The 23,061-nt window shown below is 39.9% G+C and overlaps 1 protein-coding gene across 1 annotated transcript in view; it reads left to right on the top strand.

Moving 5' to 3' along the window:
- LOC109429600 (protein sickie) overlaps positions 1 to 23,061 on the top strand; it is a gene marked incomplete in the record, with an annotated part of 611,771 nt that overhangs the window by 126,822 nt on the left and 461,888 nt on the right.

Below are 23,061 nucleotides of genomic sequence, written 5' to 3'. Positions count from 1 at the left end.
AAACGGCAACGGAAAATCATAAAGCAAATTCTAGACTTATTCAGGCCCAAAATCGCTTTCCATTATGAGTAATGGCTTCATAGAACGATAAGGCTGTTCCGTTCCCCCAAGATGCATCAAGCAACACTGATTGCTCCCGCAAGATCATAAAACCTCGATTGGATACCGTTTGTCACTTCGGAATGGGGGGGACACCCTCCTCGTTCAAAACCCGCCGCCACAATATCAAGTGTTGTCGTAGGTTTGTCCTCTAATGGTTGCCTCCTTATGGTTCTACACACAGAACGCCGAAGAAGCTTCAGAACCAAGCGCAAAGGGGTGCGAGTGTGGGTGGGCGAGTGACTGAACGATGACGATCATTAAAGTGATTAATATGCAAGCGTTTAATGCGGAGCGAGTCGAACATTAGTTCTGTATTGAGCTCGAGTTCTCAGTGCCGGCCTGGGGCGGGCACCAGACCAATCGTACGTACTGCATTATTCCGAATTGAGCGATGATCGTTGTCTCAAGTTGTCAGTTTTGAGGGAAAGAGTCTAGACGTGGATGGTGACTGCCTAGAAAAGGGGGAGAGATGAGCTATAAATAATAATCGATTCGAAGAAGAGTTGTTTATATTAATAAACATCATTTGTCAGGGGGCTGTGATGGTGGTGACAACGATGTTCGATTGAAAGGTTGACTTTTATTGGTGGAATGTGCGAAGAATAGCATAAATGACTTGGATAAGATTAATATGACTTGGAGATTGTTTTGGACGAGATACTTGTTAAGCTTATGATAAACCTAACAACGATAAGATTAGAAATGTCAGTAATATGAGAAAGAAATAATACTGTAGGAAAAAAAAACAGAAATACAGGACGGACAGATAATACAAAAATAAAAACAGAAAACAGAAAAGCCAGAGAAGATAGAGAAGACAGAGAAGACAGAGAAGACAGAGAAGACGAAGAAGACAGAGGATTCAGATATGATCCTCTCTCTCCTCTTCTTGGCGTAACGTCCTCACTGGGACAAAGCCTGCTTCTCAGCTTAGTGTTCTATGAGCACTTCCACAGTTATTAACTGAGAGCTTCCTCTGCCAATGACCATTTTGCATGTGTATATCGTGTGGCAGGCACGAAGATACTGTATGCCCAAGGAAGTCAAGGAAATTTCCTTTACGAAAAGATCCTGGACCGACCGGGAATCGAACCCGTCACCCTCAGCATGGTCATGCTGAATACCCGTGCGTTTACCGCCTCGGCTAATAGAGAAGATATTAAAGACAAAGAAGCAAAGAAAACAGAGAAGGCGGAGTAATCAGAGATGACAAACAAGGCAGAGAAGACAGAAAAGACAGAAAAGAGAGAAAAGACAGAAAGACAGAAAAGACAGAGTAGACAGAGTAGACAGAGTAGACAGAGAAGACAGAGTAGACAGAGTAGACAGAGTAGACAGAGTAGACAGAGAAGACAGAGAAGACAGAGAAGACAGAGAAGACAGAGAAGACAGAGAAGACAGAGAAGACAGAGAAGACAGAGAAGACAGAGAAGACAGAGAAGACAGAGAAGACAGAGAAGACAGAGAAGACAGAGAAGACAGAGAAGACAGAGAAGACAGAGAAGACAGAGAAGACAGAGAAGACAGAGAAGACAGAGAAGACAGAGAAGACAGAGAAGACAGAGAAGACAGAGAAGACAGAGAAGACAGAGAAGACAGAGAAGACAGAGAAGACAGAGAAGACAGAGAAGACAGAGAAGACAGAGAAGACAGAGAAGACAGAGAAGACAGAGAAGACAGAGAAGACAGAGAAGACAGAGAAGACAGAGAAGACAGAGAAGACAGAGAAGACAGAGAAGACAGAGAAGACAGAGAAGACAGAGAAGACAGAGAAGACAGAGAAGACAGAGAAGACAGAGAAGACAGAGAAGACAGAGAAGACAGAGAAGACAGAGAAGACAGAGAAGACAGAGAAGACAGAGAAGACAGAGAAGACAGAGAAGACAGAGAAGACAGAGAAGACAGAGAAGACAGAGAAGACAGAGAAGACAGAGAAGCCAGAGAAGACAGAGAAGACAGAGAAGACAGAGAAGACAGAGAAGACAGAGAAGACAGAGAAGACAGAGAAGACATAGAAGACAGAAACGATAGAGATGACAGCGATGCCAGAGATGACAGAGATGACAGAGATGACAGAGATGACTGAGATGACAGAGATGACAGAGATGACAGAGATGACAGAGATGACAGAGATGACAGAGATGACAGAGATGACAGAGATGACAGAGATGACAGAGATGACAGAGATGACAGAGATGACAGAGATGACAGAGATGACAGAGAAGACAGAGATGACAGAGATGACAGAGATGACAGAGATGACAAAGATGACAGAGATGACAGAGATGACACGGATGACAGAGATGACAGAGATGACAGAGATGACAGAGATGACAGAGATGACAGAGATGACAGAGATGACAGAGATGACAGAGAAGACAGAGAAGACAGAGAAGACAGAGAAGACAGAGAAGACAGAGAAGACAGAGAAGACAGAGAAGACAGAGAAGACAGAGAAGACAGAGAAGACAGAGAAGACAGAGAAGACAGAGAAGACAGAGAAGACAGAGAAGACAGAGAAGACAGAGAAGACAGAGAAGACAGAGAAGACAGAGAAGACAGAGAAGACAGAGAAGACAGAGAAGACAGAGAAGACAGAGAAGACAGAGAAGACAGAGAAGACAGAGAAGACAGAGAAGACAGAGAAGACAGAGAAGACAGAGAAGACAGAGAAGACAGAGAAGACAGAGAAGACAGAGAAGACAGAGAAGACAGAGAAGACAGAGAAGACAGAGAAGACAGAGAAGACAGAGAAGACAGAGAAGACAGAAAAGACAGAGAAGACAGAGAAGACAGAGAAGACAGACAAGACAGAGAAGACAGAGAAGACAGACAAGACAGAAAAGACAGAGAAGACAGAGAAGACAGAGAAGACAGAGAAGACAGAGAAGACAGAGAAGACAGAGAAGACAGAGAAGACAGAGAAGACAGAGAAGACAGAGAAGACAGAGAAGACAGAGAAGACAGAGAAGACAGAGAAGACAGAGAAGACAGAGAAGACAGAGAAGACAGAGAAGACAGAGAAGACAGAGAAGACAGAGAAGACAGAGAAGACAGAGAAGACAGAGAAGACAGAGAAGACAGAGAAGACAGAGAAGACAGAGAAGACAGAGAAGACAGAGAAGACAGAGAAGACAGAGAAGACAGAGAAGACAGAGAAGACAGAGAAGACAGAGAAGACAGAGAAGACAGAGAAGACAGAGAAGACAGAGAAGACAGAGAAGACAGAGAAGACAGAGAAGACAGAGAAGACAGAGAAGACAGAGAAGACAGAGAAGACAGAGAAGACAGAGAAGACAGAGAAGACAGAGAAGACAGAGTAGACAGAGAAGACAGAGAAGACAGAGAAGACAGAGAAGACAGAGAAGACAGAGAAGACAGAGAAGACAGAGAAGACAGAGAAGACAGAGAAGACAGAGAAGACAGAGAAGACAGAGAAGACAGAGAAGACAGAGAAGACAGAGAAGACAGAGAAGACAGAGAAGTTATTTTTTTGTCTTATTCTGAACTGTCTTGGTATTTTCTGATTTTCTTATTTTATATCGCCTTCAATGATGCAAATTATCACCTCACTAGTGCTCATCACAACTCATCAACTGTATATTTATCGCGTGCGATTGAACTGTGCACTGATCAGCGATGACCAGCAGCAAAGAGGTGGCAAAACGAACATGATGTAAATCACAAACGATTTTGCACACATCTGACTGTGCCGCCACACGCTCGCCCGAACAGCCGAACCATACCGAATAGGTTGGTTTGTGAAGCTACGGCACGAACGCTCGACACGCACACAGAAGCAACATTCGCATGTACCGATACCATACTAATAAAGCTTCCAGCCAACGATGCTTCGCGATAAGCTGTTGAAAAGCATCGAAAGCGATGAAAAGAGATGCTTGGCTAGAACGCAACGGCGAAAAGGAAGAGTCAACTATTCTGATCAGTGTTGAGTCCGTTCGTGTGCTACTCGTATGGGAGGTTGATTGAATAAAGCGAGGATGGGTGAAAACGTATTCGTTGTCGAAAGCAAATCGCATCATTTCGCGAATGTTTTCATCAAATAGCAAGCTTGATCGCCTTCCATATGATTTTCATTGTTTCTTCTTTTGTTTTAAAGGTTTCATTCGTTCTTATTTTACGTTACGTCTGGTCTGTTATTGCCTCTGCTTTTATATTTTTGGCATTCTTCTTCTTCTTTCCCTTTCCATCAGTAGTTTTTTTTTTTAATTTTACCTTCTTCTGGTCTTATAAACTAAAGCATCTTTTTATGCAGGTTATTTTAAGAAAAATATACACATTTTTATGCTCTGCTTAAAGAGAGAGAGAGAGCTTTTCAGAACCAATACTGTGCATAAGAGAATGTAATGAGAAGGTAGGTAACAGGGGCGTTTCAGGGGGTCCAAAGAGGTTTTAAGAAGGTACCAGGAGATCCCAGAGGTGTTTCATGTGGTCCAAGCGAGTTTTAGAGGGGTCTTGAAGGCCTTCAAGGGGTTCCCATGCGGTTTCAAGGGCATTTCAGGTGGCCTAGGAGGTGTCAGGAGCTACTGGTACCCCCTAAAATATCTCTGACACCCTCTGAAACTTTTCTGGAACCCCTTGAAGCCTTACGAAGTGTCTATAAGGCACCCTGGAACCCTCTTGTGACTGCTGAATCGCCCCTAAAACCCCATGAATTGGGTTTTTAAATTTAGAAAAATTCTATGATTTTATATTTTTAAACGAAAGAGCACCTTTTTCTAAGCCTCTATGATTTTTTTCAGATTTTTAGAACTTCGTTTTGATACCTAAAATCGGTTTCAAGAAGATTTATTCAAATCACCTTTTGACAGCTGGTCAACTGCTTGACAGCTCCGCCCAGTACAAAATCCGACGAGGGGTGATTCGACAAATCGCTTCCATACAAACTTCAAATTGATTTTTAAATAGGTTCCCGGGCTCCAAAATTCATGAAAATTTGGATTTCGGCTCAGTTTGGCGTGCAGATTCAGAAAATGGAATTATCTCAACATCGCTTAAAAAGCCAATTGACCCTGAGACCCTCTGATACGCTCCTGTGACTTAAAAGTACCTCCTGAAACCCGCTGAGAGGTCCCAAAGGCCCCACGGAACCACCCTGAGACCCAATGAAACCCTCTGAGAACCCTTGAAGCACCCCTGAGACCTCTTGCACTCTTCGAAACTCTCTGGGCTCCTTTGAAACACCTCCGACATCTCTCGCATCTCTCCCTCAAACCCCCTGCAATGGCCCTAAGGCTACCACTGATACCCTCTAAAGTGCCCTGAGATCTCTGGAACTACCTACATCCCCCTGAAGCCTTCTAAAATGCACTTGAGAGGCTCTGAAGCGCCCCTGAGACTGCTTTTTTGTTTTTATTTACGTGTACTTTAACTAATGTTAATTCCACACTTTCCCTCAGACCTCCTGATATCCCCTTCTTGAACTTCCTGACACTTTTTGAAGCGTCTCTGAGTCCCCCTGGAAACTCTGTGAGGTCCCCTGCAACCTCCTGCAGGGCCCCTGAGACCTCAAAGAGCCCCATGTAGCCCCACCTTATGAGACAACCCTGAGACCCCTTCAGTATACATTGTACCCGCTGAAACTCCCTGAGACACTTGGAAACACCTTTGACATCTTCTGGTACCCCCTAGAAACGCCCCAGAGACTCTTTGGAACTTCTACGGAACCTCCTGATATCCATTGAAGCCCCCAGGATCCCCCATTAAATAGCCCTGAGATCCATAAAGCGTCCCTGAGACCTCTTGAAATCCCTTAAAACCACCTGAGACGACTCTGACACTCACTTAAACGCCCCTGAGATTCTCTTAAACTTCCATGGAACCCCCTGAGAAACGTTCCACATTCCGCCTCAAAACCCCCAGAAACGGTCCTGAGTCCCTTGAAGCGCCCCTGACATCTCCTGGAACCTCCTAAAACTCACTAGAATGCCCCTGAGACCCTCTGGAACTCTCCCTGCGACCCCCTGAAACGCTCCTAAGACCCATGAAGCGCGTCTGAAAATCCTGGAACCCGCTTAAATCGCCTGAGATGACATTAAGACACCCTTAAACGCCCCTAAGATCTACTGATACCCTTTTGATAGCGCCATAAATGCTCATGAGGCTCCATGAAGCGTCCCTGAACTGTTCTTGAGGGCCCCTGATATCATCTGAGACCGCTTGATACGCCTCTGAGGCCCCTTGAAATCCCCCTGAGACCTGCAGGATGTTTCTTAAGTTATTTTCTTTTTGGATTTCTGTTGTCTTTTTTAAATATTTTTCTGATCTTTTTACAGCCTTTTTGAGCATACCCTCAAGATCTCTTTTGGTATTATTGTAAACGTATGTTGGTGCTTTTTTAGTCTTTTGTTGGTCTTGTTGTTGTTTCTTTGTGGAAGAGTGTGTTTTTTGCTCATTGACTTATTTTTTCACTTTATTTTGTTTTATCACTTATTCCTCGTCTGCTTTCGATTTAATTCATTGCTGATCTTCGGTTTTTCGGCTTTGAATTTTAAATTGACCCTTGATCGTTACAAATGAATTTCCTTCCTTTCTATGATTGGTTTTCTTATGGCTATATTTGTTATTTTTTTTCAATTGATTCTGATTATTTATTGCTTTGTTCATTTTTTGTTCTTTTTGATTTATTTTTGACCATTCCTAGCCATCTTTTGTCTTGATGTCACGTTCCTTTTTTAAATTTTGTTTGCCCTATTTTCATTTTATATCTTTTTAATTTTAATTTATATCCGATTTACTTACGCTAATATCCTCGATAGCGGTTTTGCATTAGGGCTTTTCTTGTTGTCTTTTTTACTTAACTTTCGGTTAATATTGTGCTCTTTTACCCATTTAACGTATCTTTCCTATTTTGGCTTATGTATGTTTTAACACTTCTGATATTTTTTTCATAAATAATACATTTTTGTTTTTTTTTTTTTTTTGACAGCATTTCCTTGGCTACTTTAGTTGTTCTGGTTTTCCTTTCTTTTCCTTCTGTTGGTTTGCCTGGGGGTGTTATGTTGGTCTTTTTTAGATCTTAATTATTTATTTTTTCTTGCTATGTTTTTCTAACCTGATCTCGTTTATATATTTCCCTTATCTATTTACAAACTCTTTAGTTTACTTCCCTTACAATTTCTGTTTATTGTCGCTTTTGTTTTTCATTCTGTTACCTGTTTATGTTTATTTGATTATTTGCCATGGGAGTGTCCATAAATGAAGTAGCATTATAAGAAGGAAGGGGGAATCTGGGATTGTGTGATGAGCACAATCAAGTATCAATCAAAAAAAGGAAATATGAATAAAAATTATGCAGAGTACAAACAAAAAAATATATTAAACTACAATGGATTCTAACATTTGTTATTTATTACAAATCGACCTCGACCTAATTTCCGACATTAAGAACAAAGTGCATTCCAGTCTGGCACGCCAACCGAATCGTTTTCTTACACCATACACTCGCATTCCATGATTCCATTCGACGACGAACGGCACCACAAAACTATTCTCCCACACATTTCCTCATCGGGCGTAAACAGACCGCACCGAAATTCGATATCTTCCCATTAGCACAGCGCCAAATTCTGCTCCCTTCGTTTGCCTATACACCGACCTTCCCACTTAATCTGCCCAGCACCACAGGAAGTTTGTCAGCGCAGCACAAAAACCAATTTACGTCTATGGAATCAGGAACGACCGGAGAAAGTCAGTCGTTCGTCGTAGTCCACACTTCATGTCATTTTCGTTCAGGATGTTAATAGAGCACGTCTCGGATTCGCGTTTGCTGAATTGACTTTGACTGGGCCTTTATTTGCATTGCACTTATTAAATCATGCAGGCATGGCGCGCTGGGCTAGGTGCTGGCCAAGAAACGACCGACCCAAGATACAAAGCGGAAACTGGGTCACAACCGGTTGCAGCACACAGTAGGCCAACGTCGTTGTCGCTTTAGCTACTGCTTATGGAAAGAAGAACATTGACGAACTACTCGGAGGCTACTTCATTTCGTCAGTTCGTTCTTCCCTTCTATACTTCATTCATAGCTGCTGCCGCCTGCCTGGCTCGAGATCTCGTATAAGGCAAGTGTGTTGTTCTACTGACTGAGTTGCTTGAAAAGAATCGGAAATGAGTTTTCGCCGTGATTCTCTCCGGCATACGTGCTCCCGGGCCGGTGGATGGATTGGTTTGTCGGACAGTGGGGAAGGAACGGTTTTGGTAGTGGCCAAAATTAATGAGATTTATCAAGACTCGAATTAAGTCCGAATCGTCTTCCAGTCATGGTCGTTGCCGTAAATAAAAACTTTTTGTCCTGCTAAATACCGTTCGGGAACCGTTGTGCATAGTGTGCGCTTCTTGTAGGTGGATAACTGCTTGTTTGCAAGAACCTATAATGAAGAACGTCGACGTCAAAGAAAGCACCACACCGCAGCTCAAGTGGCGCTTTATGAGTTGGTATCGTCATCGTAGTTTCGGGAAAGTGTGTGTTGACTGTTGACGTATTCTTCATAAATGTTTGAGGACGAGCTAAAATTAATATAATTTATGACAAAGCTGGCACAAGTGGTGTGTGTTTTCCAGTCCGAGCTACAAGATTGACGGTTGACTGCGCCAATCCCGCCCCTGATCTAATGGACGGGCAAAGTTGACTAAATGACCGCGGGACTGCTCCAGGAGCTCAATAAAAATCGGTACGGCGGTCGCCGGTGGTGCTGGAGTCGTTTAGTTCGCGACTAAACGAGTTTGGTCACGCCATTCGGAAATTTGCAACGGGGCTTTGGGGCCCCGATATTTATGGTTGACCCAACTCAAATAGTGTCGAGCCGGCTTGGCCGGCGGCACGGCGGCATTCCCGTAGCGGTAGCGGTATCGGTCACAAATTTCGAACCTGCCGCTGCTGCTGGACAGAATTATGGCACACTGTGGTCCCAATGCGCGAATGCAATAAACTATAAAGAATGGGGCGGCGGTAGCGACGGCGGCAACGGAGCGCGAAAAAAAGTGGAAACAGTGCTTAATTATGGGATTCCAGGCAGATTTAGAGAGCAATAAACGAATTTGTGCGCCGATTTATCGATGCGACTAGCGCGAAGTTCATCAAACGGTGGTAGTAGCAGTTTAAAGTGTATTAATGGGTTTTAGAACCTCGTGAAAATGGAATTCACCTAGCAGTGATGGCGCCTTTCTCGTGCCTTCAAAAACCCATTTCAATAAAACTCAAGTGACATGTTGATGTACATCGCATTTTCATACAAATAACAGAAATCCATTTCATGATACCATAAATCATATCGTTTATCTGGCTTCTAATGTTTGAGCCTCAAATTCTTAGGAAAAAGCCGCTATATTGAATTTGGAGCCGCTATTTTGGATTTCAGATCGCCATCTTGGATGTTCTGGTCGCCATTTTTAGACTCCGGACATCTTCCCTATACCAAATATACCAATATCGCATGGTTTTCGAGCCTAAAACTCCATTAACCCTCGAGCAGTCGCGTCTTTGACTACCTGCATCGACGCCACGCTCATGCATTTTTCATGGTGCGTGTACTCAGTACACGACGCGACCGCTCCCGGGTTAAACAGCCACCATCTTGAGTTTAGAGCCGCCATCTTGGATATTCTAGTCGACATTTCTGGAATTCAGACATCTTCCCCATACCAAATATACCAAGTTTTACGGCCTAAGACTTTATAAACAGCCGCGATTTTGAATTTGGAGCCGCCATCTTAAATTTTAGATCGCCATTGGATATTCTGGCCGCCCTTTTTGGACTCCGGGTCCAGACATCTTTCTCTTACCAAATATACCAATATTGCATTGCTTTTTAGCCTAAAACTCCATTAAACAGCCGCCATTTAAACTTTGGAGCCGCCATCTTAGATTTTAAACCGCCATTTTGAATATTCTAGATGCCATTTTTGGAGTCCAGACATCTTCGTATCCAATATACCAATATTGCATTGTTTTAGGGCCTAAAACTTCATTAAACAGCTGTCATCTTGAATTTGGAGCCGAGATATTCTGAAATCACTTTTTGAGCATAAAAAATATTTGTGATATTATTGGGACTTATTGCAAAAATTTCTTCAGAAATCCCTTCAATAAAAATAAATATTCCAGAGATTCTTTGGAAAATTATTCCTGGTTTTTTCAAGGACTCCTCCGTCTAGAATGCATTTGCGAATTCTTTCAAAAAATCTTTCAAGAATACATTTCTTCAAAAATTGCACAAGCTATTTATCCTACTTTTTTTTAATTATTTAAGAAAATCTGACATTATTTGTTTCAGTAATTCTTCCATGAATCTCTACAGAAATTCTTTAGGGATTCCCTAATATTTTTTCAAAAAATTCTGCCATAATTTGCTCGACGGGTTCATTTGGCATACATGGGTTTCTTCGGAAATTCTTTCAGAAATTCTGCAAGGGATTGCTCTACCAATTCCTTCAGCGATTCTTTCAGGGATTCCTTCAGAAATTCCATTGCAGTTTCCCAGAGATTCTACCTGAAAGATATTCACGAATTCTTCTATAAAACCCTCCATGCGTTTTTAAAATAACTCCATGGATTCATTTGAAAAGTAGGTGTTTCATGGAATCATTTTGGAAAATTTCTAAATTCCCTTCTATACGAAAAAGCTTCTTCCGTAAATTTCCTTAGAAGATCCTACAGAAATGTATCCAAAAACTCTTCTGGATAACCTGTACTTGGTTGCCCAAAAATAAAATTCCATGGATTCTTTCAGCAGTTGTTTCAGAATTCTTTCAGGAAAATCGAAAGTTTCCAGAATACCTTCAGAAATGTAAGAAATTCTTCCAGGGATTCCTTAACATAATCATACAGGAATTCATTGAGAATTTTCTCCAAAGTTTTCTTCATGAATTGTTCGAGGATTGCTTTTAGGAACTTCTTCAGGGATTCCATCATAAATAACTTCAAGAAATTCTTTAGAAAATCTTCAATAGATTACTGTCCAACACGATCCATGGATTTCTTCAGAAGCTACTTAAGGAATTCGTTCACAAAATCTCCCATTAATTAATTAATTTATTGCTCCAGTGGTATCCTCAAAAATGCTTGAAGCCAAATTAAAAAATCTATAGTGTTTCCTTCTGATATTTCTATACAAAATCAAAAATAAAAAAAAAACATCAGAGATGTGTAAATCAAAATATTCATGCGTTAAATTTCGTGAATTTTTCACTTTTGCATCAACATTACCATTTTTCCTCACATGAAAAATACCTAATTTTCTTTTTCCGACAATTATAACTTGAAAACGGATTTCTGGATTGAAATGATGTCTTTGAAGATGTTTAAGGAAGATTTGTTTGAAGAACTCTCAGGAAAAAAATACAATAAGAATAATATTCATAGCAGATTTTTGTTAGATGTCATACAATTTCAATTTTCTAAAAACCTTACCTTTTGATTTTTTAAATTATTTTTCTGTAGAAAGCTGTCCTCCAGCCTCAAAATTTGTCTAGTAGCACAGGATGGTCAAATACTTCCAAATATGTTCTCGAATTTTTATTTGTCAAAGATATTTATAACTTTCATGCGGAAACAATTTTTTGAATTTTATACTCCAATAAATCTTTTTGAAAAATTAAAAAAAAAAGTTCTCCGGAGCTTCTTCTTTTATAAATACCTCAAATATCCTATAGAAATGTATTCAAGAAGTCTTCTAGAAAACCTTTCTTTGGTTTCTTCATAAACTCCTCCATGTATTCTTTCAGAAATTCTTCCAGTGATTCTTTCAGATAAATCAAAAGTTTCCAGAATGCCTTCAGTTTATGAGTTTGTTGGGAATGGGATTCGATACCAGTTTCCTTGTTGCAGTTTATACAAAAAAAAACAAAAACATCTGAAAAGTGACTAAAACATAATTTTTTCAATGATTTGAAAAAAAAAGTTGTGAATACGTATCAAAAGACACGAAAAACCAACAGTCCTAAATGTCAGAAAAAAAAAATATAAATTTTGATTGCTCAGGAAAGAAAAATTCAAAAATGCTAAAACTATAACCCGTCTAAAATGGGTGTTGCGTATTCGAGGGTTGAAAATTCAGAAATCTGTTTCCTTGGATTTCCATGGGTTCCTTCTGAAACTACGCTAGGGATATCTTCAGAAGTTCTCTATGATTTTATTTTAAAAAATCTACCAGCGATTTCTTCAGGAATATTTATTCCAATAGAAACTCTTGAAATGAATGCCACCAGGGATTATGTCAGAAAATCCTGCAGGAATTCCTTCACAGGTTTTAACATTGCTACTTTCAGTTATTCCAACAGGAATTTCTTCAGAGATACATGCAGAAATTTATACATAGGCTCTATCAAAAGTTCATACATGTATTTTCCCAGAAATTTCTCCGCTAAATAAGGGATGAACCAGCCTTGGGCTGAAAATTTTTTAAATAAAGTAATAATACTAAAAACAATAATTTTCTCCGCGATTTCCTTCACGATTTTTTATAAATTTTATGTTTTGTGCCAACGTAAGAAATAAGTGACATTCACAATACGCGACGCGAGACAAGACATAACACTTATCGTTCCTACAATCGTCAAATTAAACCCTTTGTCCCTAATATCTGGACATTGTCCCGAAGAATCGATCGCGTTCGCTATTGTCTCGAGTGAAAATCAAAACAATAGATGCGCGGGTGTTTAGTGTTCAGTATTGTGTTATTCTTTGCTGTGCTTGCATCACTCCTGTAGGGGTGAGTATGGCAGCATAATCGATCGCGTTCGCTATTGTCTCGAGTGAAAATCAAAACAATAGATGCGCGGGTGTTAAGTGTTCAGTATTGTGTTGTTCTTTGCTGAGTATTGTGTTGTTCTTTACAGAGAAGAACATTAATCAAGACAATTAGATGATCGGCATTGAACCACATAAGCCCCACAACAATTGGTGAGATCTTTCCAATATTATTTATTTATAAATAATTCTACTTCAGTATATTTACTTTATAACTGCATATAAGTTGAAAATTCGCTATTTTCAACATCCTTTCATCTATTGGAAGATGCTTCAGTTCTGGGCTCTTTCTAAGTTGATGAAGGGATTTATAAATGCTTGCAAGGACTTGGCCAGGTGTGTGGAGCTGAGTGAATCTATGACATTGTAGATAGTAGCGACATCAGCAATGTCAATGGAAATATTCAACTTTGCAACTCCATCCAAGATTTGTGCAAGTATTCATGCTATGCTATGCTATGCTATGCTATTGTCCCGAAGATGGGCAACATCGCGTTCGAAACCAGTCGACAAAAAAGGTAAACTTAAACTTTGAGCCCTTTGACGATTGCAAGAAAGAAAAGTGATATATCTTGTCTCACGTCGCGTCTTGTGAATTTCCTAGGAACTTCTATAGAAATAGTTATCAAACATTCTAAAGATCTGTCCAGGAATCTATTCAACAGAAGTGTTTCTACAGATATTCTAAAGAGGTCTTCTTAAAAATATATCTACCTAATTAGTACTGAGTAAATCCTCCATAAAACATTATTAGAAAGTTTTTCCTGTTTTTTTTATAAATTAACTATCAATAAACTATTATATGAATTCCACCAAAGGTTTCCCAGGTTTTCCTCCAAAAAAAATCTTCAAAAAATCTTCTTGAAGTTTTGCTGGGATACCTTCAGATATTCCTCCACAGATTATTCTAAAAATGCCTTCAGGAATTTCTGAAGGAATTCGAGTGGAGATTTCTTCTGAAATCTTTTCAGGGATTCGTTCAGAAATTTATTCACCGATTTCTTCTGGATTTTTTTATGAATTTCTTCACAAATATCTCAAGAGACTCCTTCTGTATTTAAAAAAATTCAGGAATTTCAGCAAGGAATTTCTAAGAAAACTTCTTGGAATTCGTGCAGGAATTGCAACAAGAAATTATTCTTAAATTGCTGTTGTGGTTTCCTCAGAAATATCTCCTAGAATTCTTTCAGAGATTCTTCTAGGGATTTTTCCGGAAGTTTTACATAAATTATTCTAAATATTACTTGAGGGGTTCCAGAAGTAATTTCCAAGGTAATCCCTGAAGAACTTTCTGAACGCATCTCTTGAAGAACTTCAAGAGATGCCTATGGAGATTCCTTGGAAAACAAATTGGGAAACTTTCTGGAATGATTATAGGGCCCAATTTATTGAAAAAATATCTAAAGCAATCTCTGGAGGAATTCTTGAAAAAATCCACGAGACATCTTCAGAGGAATTCCTTTAAAAATTCGTAAAAAAATCTGATGGAACTCTAAAAGTAACTTCCAGATATTTTTCATGAAAAAATTGTCTAAGGATTTCCTGGAGAAGATTAAAATCAAAATTTTTGAAGAATTCCCGAAAACACTCTTTGAGAAATCAAGGAGGAAAAAAGAGAAATTTCTGAAAGATTAAAAAAAAAACATTCGGCAGAAATTCCTGCTAAAATTGCAGACAAGAGTAGTGGAGGGATTCTTGTACAAATCCCTGAATTAATTTCTGAAGGGATCACTGGATGCCTCAAAGAATTACTGAAGGAAATCTTGCAGAGATTTTGGAAAAATAAATATTGAAGGAATTCTTGAAGGAACCACTGAAGAAATTTCTGGAAGAATAGATTTTTTGGACGAATCTCTTAATGAATACCTGATAAAAAAAACTGCAGAATCCTCAAAAGTTACTCTTAAAATAATATCAGGTAAAATTTTATTAAAATTCCCAAGGAATAAATCGTGGAGTAATTTCTAAAGGAATTCATCAGGTAATTTTAGTAGATGTTCTTGAAAAATCATCAAAACAATTTCTGAAAAAATCCATGGATAAAACAAATATGGCCAAGCGGTAAGCGGCGTCAGTCGTTTGGGGCTCGTAAACCTCGGAGTGTGGGTTTGATTCCCACTTTTCGTCAAACGGAAAATTCTCCACTGGGCCGTTGAGTGTAATATGTGTTGTCCGTTGTCTATTGTTAGTAATGTTCAGTCTGTAGAGGCTGCAAGGCCGACGGTGTAATTGTCTTTTTTTTTTAACTATACGAGGACTTCTGGAGAAAGATCAAGAAAAATTAGAGAGGTTTTATTTTTGTAACTCAAGAAAAAAAAATAGTAGAAAAGTGCCTATATTTTTTTAGAAAATCATCAATATCTTTTGAACGGAATTACGTAGCAACATTCTCAGCACACGAAAATGTGCGTTTTTAGAAGCTCTAAAAGTGGTTTTTGACGACTTTGATGAGAAAATTGAAATGAAAAAGATAAAGCGAAAAAACTGTTTTGCCCAAATTTTTAACATTTTCCCATAGTTTTCATAGGGTGACGCTAGAACAAATCGTTTTATCGCTCTCACTTTTTTCATACAACCTACAATAGCAAAGCTTTATTTGCTTCGTACAACACTTTTACTCAAGTCCAACCGTCTTTCATCTACAGCCGGTTGAAAGTGTACGATTCCAAAGGGGCACAGGCGTTATTGATAACTTTAACGATTTATCAACACGTTTCAGTTTTAGGATAGTTGCAGCAACCTCTTTCTATACTGAAAAAACTTGTAATTAGAAGGCACGAAATGTTGGTAATTGACAAATTGAGAGATGAAATTTGTGAAAAAAATCACGTTTGGGAGGGATTCGAACCCACGACTCTGTATTCGCTAGAGTGACACTTTAACCAACTAAGCCACTGAACAGGTAATGATTTTAAGGCAAGCCCGGGCACAAGGGAGGGGTTTTGGGGGTTAAACCCCTCTCATTGCCGATGTTCCATACACTAAGCGCCCCTCCGCCCATTGCCAAAATTAGGTAAAACCCCTCCCTATACGGTTTATGTTTTTTTTGTTCTATAATTTTTGGGACAACTTGCTCTGCACGCATGAAGACTTTCACAAAAATATAGAAAGGTAGGTAGGCAAAGGTAAGTGGATAGATTGTAGTTTTTTTTTGTTTATAATAAAGCTTAATAAAATGTTTAGAGTCTGTCTTGGTTTGTCGTTCTGTGTGTGTGCTTTTAGAGGAAAAAAAACTAGTTTTTGTGCGAGTCGGTCGTGTGATGCCAGCAGCGGATGACATTTCAGTCTGTCTTGGTTTGTCGTTGCATCGCGTCGTCTCCTGCGTGCGTGCTCATCTTCGTACGGGGCGGTTGAGTGTGTTTTTGGAGGCAAAGTGGAAGTGCCGCTTTTTTTTCATTCGGATCGGCCGCGTCGTCGTCGACAGCTTGAATGTGCACATCGTCGTACCCGTGTGTTGTTGTAGCGGTTCAGTGTGATTTCGAGGCCAGTTAGTGGAAGATGCTGCAGCACATACGCACTGGACACTTCGAAAGATGTTTTTTTGGTGAGCTCGTTCCATTTTATCACAATAATTAATGCTAAAGGATGTATACAATTCTGCTCTGGTTTTTGTGTATTTATCTAACAAATATAGAAAAGTTCGTCACGTAATGTGTCGGCGCTAGTTCCAAATGCACATTTAGTTGGTAATAAATATTTTTCTTTCATTTTTTGCATGTACACAAAAATTTGAATGGTTCGTCATCTTCGGTGTCGACATTTGTAGAGAGGGTCGGTAAAAGATAGACGGCGAGTCATGCGGTACAATCTTTCTGATTTATTTATCACGTGTTATTTTGCTAATACTTGTGAATCGATCGCGTTCAGCATTATCTCGCGCGGAAACGCAAACTACTGATGCATCGGTGTTTAGCATTGTGTTCTCCTTAGTTGCGAACGACTAACTTATGTAGGGTGAGTTTGGAGGCACAATAGATCGCGTTCGTCGTCCAAGGTTTAGAAGGGTATTTCTTCGCGAGCGCATTATTAATCGTGAATCAGAACATTACATTCGTTTACCACGACAAAATCCTCAACACATCCCCATTTCTCCTGTCCAAACTCCTAGTGATTTCTCGTAGTAACGCAGAGAATTCCTCGGTTATTGGCCTAAGCGAGAATCACGTCATCACTTTCTTCCCTATCCTCAATTGACCTGCATTCGGACGCGGCCGGCGCTGGTATTGCTTATTGAAAAGTATTGGGATTGCAGCATTTACACAATGAAGAGAAAGCTAATCCCAAGCATCATCTGTTGGTTCTTTGTGTAAATGCAGTTGTCCTTGCAATAACAGAGGAGCAACCGCGGGCGGTCAATCATGCTCATGCTCATGCTCATAATAAAACTTAATAAAATGTTTATTATCTATTATGTAATACAACTTACAATACAAAATTTAAAACTTTGTTGCTATCTAACATGTTATAACCTTATTTCAAAAGCAATTTAATTTTGGCTTCATGAAGAACCAAACTGAACTGAGATACTAAACAACTCGATTATATTCTGAAGTGCAACAAAGCATTCCACCTCGTCCGTTATCGAAAACACGTGCATCGGATCACTTGACCTGGTCCGAAGCGGAAAGCAAACTTCAATAACCATAAACCATGCTACTCGAGTGAATAAAGTGCATCCTACTAGAAGGTAGTAAGCAACCCGACCAGCCAAATCACCAACAGCCAGCCAGTAGCAATCTGGCATGAAACACGATCCGTTCTAACCCAATTCACCCGTTCCGAAAATGCATCCATCGACTTTGTGTTCCTGGCTATTTGGTTTTCTGGTTTTCGTGTACCTTAACATCCCCCCATTGAAAACGTGTAGTTACGTAAAAGTGTTTACCTCATCCCATCTCGGACACGCGGCTCCACCTTCTGAAACGGTGGTCACTCGAAAACGGGAACATGATGCTCGTCTCCCGTTTTTGTTGGACCACAAAACAACAAGGCATCATCTGGCATCTCTTGCTGGATTACATCGTCGTCATCGTTCGTCGTCGTTGTCGTTTGGTATTCAAATAAGATCCAGTTCGACGCCTGATGGTGGCCACCCTGTAGTGCATCATCATCATCATCGATTGACTTCCTAAGTTCCTCTGTGAGCTGTTGTTTTACGACGACCGGAGTCATCCGATAACAACCGGATCGCAGTTCATTTCGTGGGGAAGAATTCGACCAAGAAACAGACCCAGCTATGGGACATTTTTTCGCGCGATGATTGACAGAATCGAGGTTGTTAGTTGAAACCGCAAGTCACGACCGGATACCTTCGCTGCCGCACATAGAGAGAGACCACCACCGTGGAAGTGGTTGATGCGCTTTTCTGGAGTCCACTCCAGTAGGTTTCGGTGGCGAAGCGCCTGCTGTGGCTTTTACCCCTAATACCTACTTAAGTAGAACTGCTAAACACGGTGCGGTGGTGACTTGAGGATGTCTAGATCTGGATGCTCTCTCAGTGTGATACCACCGATGCCAATAATGACGCTAACGGAGCCGCTGCGCTGTTGTTGTGACATTATGCGAGAGGGTTCGAATTTCATCCCGTCCGGCCTCGGCCGGCACCGGCAGTGCGTGGGCTTTCTGATGCGGTCTTGTTGACGTTTCCCACACTGCACCGGCTGGAAAATGACGACGATGCGTCGTTTGCTGGTCTTTCTAGAACAGGTTCATTTGGGTGATTGAGGAGGCATAGGTTTCAAATTGCACCTTGTACTGTTGGAGAATGGGCATATCACGTTGCAAGTGGATTGGGATTTGAGTTTTTTGTTAGGTAAATAATCATTATGCCATTCCTAATGGAAAGTGCATTTTCTTGCAATACATATTGTTCCAATCAGTTCTTGTACAAACATTTATACACCGAAACCTCTTTTTATGCACATGGCTGGAGGTATATGAATTCAAAATGTTCATAATTTAAAAAAAACATAAATGAAGGGAAATTTGTGTATAATCTATTTTTGAGGGAATCTAGTTCGCGAGAACAGGTCTTGATCATGTGCATTTGAGATGAAGCTAAGGGGGTTTCCAGAAAAAACCCGAGAGGGTCCAAAAAAAGGGGGTTCCAAGGGGCGGGTGTTTCAGAGGATTTCAGGAGTCCTATAAGGGTGTTCTATCAGGTTTGTTGGCATTTTAATAGAATTACGGGTAATTCAGGGGCATTTCGTGGACGTTTCAAGGGGCTTTAAGGGCAACTCAGTTAGCTTCAGGAGCTTTTAAAAGGCGATATAAGGGGTTTAAAGGGCGTTTCATGGCATTTCAGAGTCACTTCAAAGAGTTTCAGGAGGTTTTAGGACGTTGATAGCCTTTCAGGGGCGTTTCAAGTGAGTTTCAGGGATGTTTCAGGAGGTTTCTGGAGCCTATTAAAGATGTCCAAAGGGAAGGCATTTCGAATCATAATCAAGATGATTTCAAGGGCTTTTCAAGAGTGTTTCGACTGTTTCGAAGCATTTCAGGTAAGGGTTGTATCAAGGAGTTTCAAGAACACCCTTAAATCAAAGGGAATTTCAGGGACGTTTCAAAAGATGTTTTGATGGGGTGTCTGAAAATGCACTGAAACTTCCTGAAATGACTCCGAAATCCCCGTAAAACCCCCTCGGATCCCATGTAACGCACGTGTAACGCTCCGAAACCCCCGAAAACTCCACCGTGACGCTTCTAACGTCTCTGAATCCCGCATAAAATGCTCGGAAACTTCCTGAAATTCTTCCAAAACCCACCCTTAAGCCCCCTCAGACCCCATGTAACGAATCTGAGATCATCCGAAATTCCGAAAACGCCTGCGTAACGCCGAAAACCCATTACAACTCTCTGCAATGCTTTCTTTCGAAAATCCCCTCAGACCCCCGGAAACCCCCCCCCCCCCTGAGATCTCATGGTATCCCGCTGAAACCAATTGGATACCCCTGAAATGCCCCTGTAACCTCCCTTTGCTCTCCCCTATAAACACCCGGTGGCCGCCGAAGCAATAGTTACCGTCATTATCAGTGTATAAAATTAAAATGCAAAAAAAGGTTTTAGTGTACGATGTTCATAAATTTCATGAATGAATGAACACAAAGCCATTTGTTTGACTAAATCCGACATTTTTGCATGAGTATTGAGATAATAATGGGACAATTATTCAAACTTTCCGTATGGTTTATCCATTTGTCTATTCTCTCTAATCATTCCATATTGCATACTTCAAAGGCTTAAGGGTCCATCTATAATAATACAAAGAATAACAGTCAATTCTGCACAACTGTGCAGCTCCGTGGTCGTGCGGCTAGGGTCACCAAGCTCTTAGTCGCATCGTGCTGAGGAGCGCGGGTTCGATTCCCGCCGCAGCTGTCAGGAAAAGTTTTCGGCTGTGCCACTGGGCGTTGCATGCTAGTCCGTTGTCTAGTGTCGTGCTTCCTTCAAAGAGTGAAAAGCTCACTGGAAGCATTGAACGTGTCCGTGTCTTTTTAACTTGATATTCTACAGCACGATGGACTCATTGATCCCTTCACTTTTTCATACACATCACTCTTCAAGTCGATATGTCTATCACCCGATGCTTCCTCTAGTCGATGTCACAAGCAGTGCCTACCTCCATTACTTGATGAAGAAACTGCTAAAGCAGCTCCCGGAGAAACGCCTCCAGAAAATCCTGGAAGAATTCCTGGAGGATCTTTGAAACAACTCTAAAAGAAATCCCTGAAAGAACTCTTTGAAGAATCCTACGAGAAGCTCTGGAAGGAGTTGCTGGAAAACCTCAAAGAAATGCTCTAAAATAGATACTGTTTGAACTCCAGGATGGATCAATGGAGGAATTCAACTTACTTTGGAGGATCCCCAGGAAGAATCCCTGGAAAATTTCTGGATGAGTTTCTGGAAATGTTTCACGAGGAGCTCTTGGAGAAATTTCAGGTGAGATCCCTTGTGGAACTTTACAAAGAAGCCCTACTGAGTGAAGCGCATATCAAAATCGACAAAATGGTCACTTACACCCCTTTGCATATGGGCATTGGGCATCTCATTTGACCCTAAAGATTTCCCAAAAGCCACATGGAAAAAATGTGATACCCAAAACTGGCAGAATTAGTCTTTATTTCGAGAAAAACGTGTTTTTATTTAATGAAAATGTACCATGAAAAAAGGTCATGATATCATAACTCATTTTTTTCGTTACACATCCTTAGCGTTACGTTTTAGATAATTATTGCGGGAAAATAGCAAATAAGGTCATGGATTCATGAACTATGCGCACTGGAAGCGTCCATAGCTTGACTAAGATGAAAAAAAATACCAATTGGCTTACATGCCGTAACGTATAGCGGGGTCAACAATCCATTGTTTTAATTCATGATTTTATGAGTCGGTGTCATGTTCAGATGAATTAGATTTAAAGCGAGAATAGCTTAGAATAACACTTTTCGCATTCATGACTTCAAGTCATGTAATAGGTAGTGATTGTTCATGATACCCATCGCTTCGAAAATGATATTATAACTTGTTGTCATGATATCTTGAAGCGGTAAGGTTTCTGTTTTTATGATTCTTTTTCATAATGAATCCAAAAACGGTTTTTTTTCTCTTGCATATAGGGTTAGTTACTCGCTGGAACTTCAAAGTATCTTTATTATGCCGAAAATCATTTTAGAATTGGATCGCTCAGTAGTCAGTTAGCTGTTTTTAATTCACATTGATAATCGTAATTGTGTTCTTTTAGCGTATCCAAATTATCGTATATCCTATATCTCCGTCCAAAATCAATAAAAACATAAAATTCTGCTTTGGTACTATTTTTAAAATGCATTTGAAGTTTCTACGAAGAAAAATTCTCTTGAGACGAGCTGGCATTCGATCGATCGAACTTTCGGTTTATGCAGTTTTTTTTGTTTGACTACAAAGGTATTAGCAGCCGGGTGAAAAATACACGGTAATGCACAATATTTGGTACCTAACGATACCTAAAGTCATCCACAGATGTCTTTTGAAAACTCTTAAAGTTTGATTAAAAGTATTGGTTTAATAAATCGGCCAACAACGTAGGTGACTAATAGTAATTATACACTCAATTCTGTTTTTACACGATTGATGTGTCCGCGGAAAAAACGTTCGCGTAACTTCCGGAAATCGTGCAAAAAAAATCCAATGGACATTTTTTTCACACGATTTGCCCTCCGCAAATGACCAAAATCGCGTAAAAAAGTCGTGTAACTTCAAGAAAATCGCGTGAAAAAAGTCGTGCAAAATAAAATCGCGTATGAAAAGTCGTGTAAAAACAGGATGGACAGTAAATGACTATTATATTTGGAATATAAAATTGAGGAAACCTTGAGAATGAGAACACAGCGTCTCTAAAATTATTTTTCTATGAATTCCGATGAAGTTGTTAGATATACAAGCAAATAAACCTGAAGGATATCCCCAATACGTGAAATGTTACAAGGTATGGCGAAACGAATATTCAAGTATTTTTCTAGTACAGTAATTCCGGTAAAGGAGGTTTGCAATGATTTTTCTATGAATTTTCCATCGATACTCAAAAGTCAAGAAGTTCTGAAAACAGACAACTATTTTGAATGATTTTTTCTTCGAATTTTTCGAAAGGAATATTTACCAAATATAATATCAGTTATCTAGGAAACAATAAATCAACATAGGTCTTCATCAAGAGTCTTTCCAGGTAAAAACTAATATTTTGATATTAATCAGACACTGACTATAAACCAGATCAAAATAAGAATGAAGTCCATAAAATCTTAGAATTACAAGTCAGTGTTAAAAGACACATTCTACCGTGACGTTACAACGTTTTGACGACTTTTTGGTCAGATTTTTCACTATAACTCGTAAATTCGACCGTAAACCATCAAACATTTTTGCATATTCGGATTCCCTGTAAAATTTCCAATAAGTATGATCTGTTGAACAGTTTGTTTTCATTGGAAAAGTATGTTAAAAATGGGAATGAGTAGCGTGACGTTACAACGTTGTAACGTCACGCTACAAATTTCTATTTTTAAAATACTTTTCCAATGAAAACTAACTGTTCAACAGATCATACATAGTGGAAATTTTACAGGGAATCCGAATATGCTAAAACATTTTAGGGTTTACGGTCAAATTTACGAGTTATAGTGAAAAATCTGACCAAAAAGGCGTCAAAACGTTGTAAC

Source organism: Aedes albopictus, chromosome 2 (assembly GCF_035046485.1).
Source record: "Aedes albopictus strain Foshan chromosome 2, AalbF5, whole genome shotgun sequence".
NCBI classification, from domain to species: domain Eukaryota; kingdom Metazoa; phylum Arthropoda; class Insecta; order Diptera; family Culicidae; genus Aedes; species Aedes albopictus.
Note: the sequence above shows the minus strand (reverse complement) of the source record. Positions and strands in the feature narration are given on the sequence as shown.